Genomic DNA, 4601 nt, shown 5'->3' with positions numbered 1-4601 from the left:
CTCGGCGTTCCGCCCGGCACGGACTTAAGGTGGACATCTTAGATTAGGCGCTGCTAATACGTAGATAGTGATTGGACAATCATATGTAGTGCTCCCACGCACGGACCTCTTTATGGCAGGCTTCCCCATTCTAGCGGACTTTCAATTTGTTTCCTTTTAGTATATAAGGACTCCTCTCGCATCCCCACTCTGCGTGCTCTTTCCCTTCGCACTCAGAGTAAGTCCCTTCGTCGCCCTTGCGCAGTATGCACTCATGCTTACGCCCTGTATAGACTAATCCCCCATGTGTATTAGGTTAGATCTATACAGTGTGCTCTTTCCCTTCGCACTCAGAACTAATCCCCCGTGTGTATTAGATCGTGCCCGCGTGCCACTCGCCAGTTCGCGCTCGCGCAGCCCAGTAGTCGTATCACGACAATAGGTTATTCTACCCTCCATCCCTCACGAGTCTTCACTCGGAGAGATCCGGCACCAGCCGCACATTTGCTCCATAACACCTCAGGGTCTTTACCCCAAGTGTTACTCCACATCGCAACACGGACACTAGAGATCCTCTAGTGCATGTCTAGTCCATCTGCATCACGCCCACCTTCACCAACTGCACCGACACCTGCACCTGCACCTGCACCCCGTCCTACACGTCGCACTCCCGCCACTCCTACTACACCCTCTCAATCCGCGTCTACCGCACCACGCCGCATGACAACCATGTCCTCCGCCTTCGCATTTGCATCAGCCACCAGTCCACCGTCGATGAAGCTCGACGTGATCGGGAAGCTCAAAGGTTCCAGCGACTACCCACGCTGGTCCCTGATGATGCAGCAGTACTTCATTGCTGCACGCGCATGGAAGGTCATCGACGGCACCGAGAGAGCCCCTGTCCCAAGCAGCTCCGTCTCCGCTGCGGACATCGAAGCATGGGAGACGACGAACGCATACGCGAGGTTCTACATCCTCAGCACGCTCGGCGACGAGCTCCTGCACCTCGCGAACCCAGTGGACATCACAGCCGCCGCGCTGTGGAAGAAGCTGAAGGACAACTACGCCGCCTCCACCACCATGTCGGCATTTGTCAAGTTCCGCGCGTACTTCTCGCACACGATCACGGACAGCGATGACCTCGCTGCCCAATTCGACAAACGCGCCCGACTCTGGCAAGAGGTCAGCGCCTCCGGGATCCTCCAAACCCCGGAGCTCCTGCAGATATTCGGCCTGCTCACGGCCCTCCCCGACTCGTTCAACAACGTCGTGGAGCCCATCCTCGCAGTCACCAAGCCCGCCGACTTAAAACTCGACGACATCCGCAACCGTCTCCTCGATGAAGCGAAACGTCGCCGCCTTCCATGCACCAAAGGCGTCTACCTCAGGCAAAGCCAAAGCTGGCAAACCTGACGGCAAGAAGGGCAAGTGCAACTTCTGCCACTACAAAGGCCACTACGAGCAGGACTGCAGAAAGAAAAAGGCCGCCGCCGAAGAGGCGCGGAAGGGCAGCAATGGCAAAGCCCAGGATGGTAAAAGTAATCCGTCCGGTAGTAGTACTGGTCACGCATCTGTACATGTAGTCACCGCCAAAGGAGCCGCTGCTCCTGAGGCCGAAATTCACTCCGCTTCCTGGTATCTCCACGGTGTGAAACGCTGGATGTTAGACTCCGGCTGTACACGACACATTACAAACGACCTGAACGACTTCGCTGAGTACACCACCTTTGCGTCGCCTACGTACGCAACATTAGCAGACAAGGTGAAAACGCAAGTAAGCACGCTCGGTTCAGGTGTTGTCGAGGGCACTACGCTCGTCGATAACAAACCAGTAAACATCAGGCTAGAGAACGTTCTCTACAGCCCTGCAATGTCTGGACGGCTAATCTCCGTCTCATGCATCGAAGACAAAGGCTTCGATCTCGTCTTTGGGAAAGGACGAGCCCAAATCAAGCGTGGTAACACTACGTTTGGCATAGGCACTAAGTCCCGCGGTCAGTATTGGTTGGACCTTACTCTACCTCCACCATCTGTCGCGGTCTCCATGCACAATGCCACTTCGCTCGACGTTATCCATCACCGGTTTGGCCACCTGAACTGGGAGGCAGTACACAAGCTCGCCGCTGCTGATTCCTCTCTGGTCAAAGGCCTTATCGCCACCGATATGGATAAACCATCGCATCCCTGCAAAGGCTGTGTCTTGGGCAAAGTACACAGGCGTACATTCCCCACATCGTCCACCTCACGCGCCAACAAACCCTTCGACCTCATACACTCTGACCTCGACGGATCTATGTCGGTGGTGTCTCTCACAGGCCACCGATACTTCGCTACCTTCATCGACGACTGCTCCGACGTCACATGGGTCTACTATCTGCGAACAAAGGATGAGTTCCTCTCCGCATTCAAAGACTTCGTAGCCCTTGTCGCGCGACAGTTCGACACGGTCATCAAGGTCTTTCGGTCAGATCGAGGGGGTGAATACCAGTCTAACGAGTTTATCAACTTGTTGAAGAAATCTGGGATCATCCACGAGCGCACGATACCCGGTACCCCACAGCAAAACGGCAAAGCTGAGTGCATGAACCGCACGCTCGTAGAAGCCGCAAAGTCAATGCTACAAACCGCCGGGTTATCACACGGATTCTGGGAAGAAGCTATTCGCACAGCTGTGCACGTACGCAACAGAGGCCCTAAGAAAGCCATTGCATGGCGTACGCCCCTGGAACGACTCACTAGCACCACACCGGACGTGTCCCACTTCCGAGTCTTCGGTTGCCAGGCCTATCGCCATATACCCGGGGATAAACGCAAGAAACTCGATGCTAACGCTGAGAGCCTAGTGTTTATCGGCTACGAGACGAATTCTAAAGGTTATCGTCTATGGGATAAACATAGCAGAAAGATCACCACGAGTACTGATGTGATATTCGACGAGTCGATCTTCCCCAACAAACTCCTACCCTCACCGTTCTCGACACAACCGACCGGATCTACATCCACGCTGCCGTCATCTGTCGAACTCGAACTACCACCCCTTAACATGCCACCGGCTCCTACGCAGCCGCCACAGCCTGTACCACCTCCTACTCAACCCATCACACCAAAACCGCCTACAGTATCCCAGATACCACGCCTTACACCTCGAACAGAGTTGTATCCAGCTCCGCCAATCCCGCCAAGTGCACCGGTCAAGCCTGAATTCAAAGGCAAGGCCAAAGCCTCACCATCCTGCGTCATCGCCCCTCCGCCACTCCAGCCAAATCCCAACACTACCTCATGGGATTACAATCCCTTCACCAATCCTGAGCATGCCACGACGTCGTCAGGCGTCCGCCGCGGTACCCGCGAGCGTAAGGCAACTCAGAAATGGACGAGCATTTGGCCCGGAGCGACCGAAGCGGACATCGAGGAAGCACTGAACACAGGCAAGGAACCGGGCGACATCGCTGCGATCGTAGGCGACTCCTCCATCGCTGGAGAGCCGCAGACCTACAAACAAGCAGCTAATGCCCCGGATTCAGCGGAGTGGATGACTGCCATGCAGGCCAAAGTCACCGGCCTCCTGGAACAAGGCACCTGGGAACTTGTCGACCTACCAAAGGGGCGCAAGGCGATCAAGTGCAAATGGGTATACGTTGTCAAGCGCAACGAGAACGGAGAAGTGGATTGCTACAAGGCAAGGCTTGTAGCCAAGGGGTTCACGCAAGTTCAAGGCATCGATTACGAAGACACCTTCGCTCCCGTCGCCCATCTGGAATCCTGGCGATACCTCATCGCCCTAGCGACTATCCAGGACTGGGAAATCCATCAGATCGACTTTGATAGAGCATATCTGAATGGAGAACTCGACGAGGAGCTCTACATGGAGCAACCTGAAGGTTTCGTAACGGACGCAGGCAAAGTATGCCGCCTGCGAAAAGCAATATACGGGTTAAAGCAAGCGGGACGAACATGGTTCCTCACGCTCAAAGCCTGTCTCGAGGACATTGGATTCGCATGCCACGATGCCGGCGACGTATCCATCTTCATTCGCCGTCAACGAGGGGGATCCACTCAAATTTTAGTGGTTTACGTTGACGACCTAACTATGATGGGAAACAGTCTCGATCTCATCCAACAAACGAAAGAGGCATTGAAGGAAAGGTTCCAACTCAAGGACCTTGGCGAACTCAAGTACTACCTCAGCATCCGTGTCACGAGGGATAGGGGGAGTCGAGCTACATACCTCGACCAGGAAACGTACATTGAATCCGTCCTCAAACGATTCGGATACGAAGACTGCAACCCCGCATCCACACCACTCGGCACTGACATCATACTCGAGAAGAACAAGGAAGACCCCGCGGACTGTCCACAAGACCGCATCAAGTTATACCGCTCACTCCTCGGCTCACTCATGTACGCCATGCTCGGGACTCGCCCCGACATCGGCTTCGCCGTCGCCCGACTTTGCCAATACCAGGCGAACCCTTCACCGAAACACGTAGCTGCCACCTATCGTGTTCTCAAGTACCTCCGCGGCACCTCCAACTATCGACTCTGTCTAGGTCAGAACGACGAGACCGATAGCCGTTTGCTCGGTTACACCGACGCAGACTTCGCGAACGACAAGGACAACT

The sequence above is a fragment of the Phanerochaete carnosa genome (assembly GCF_000300595.1).
Source record: "Phanerochaete carnosa HHB-10118-sp unplaced genomic scaffold PHACAscaffold_3, whole genome shotgun sequence".
In the NCBI taxonomy this organism is placed as follows: domain Eukaryota; kingdom Fungi; phylum Basidiomycota; class Agaricomycetes; order Polyporales; family Phanerochaetaceae; genus Phanerochaete; species Phanerochaete carnosa.
This window is presented reverse-complemented; position numbering follows the sequence as displayed.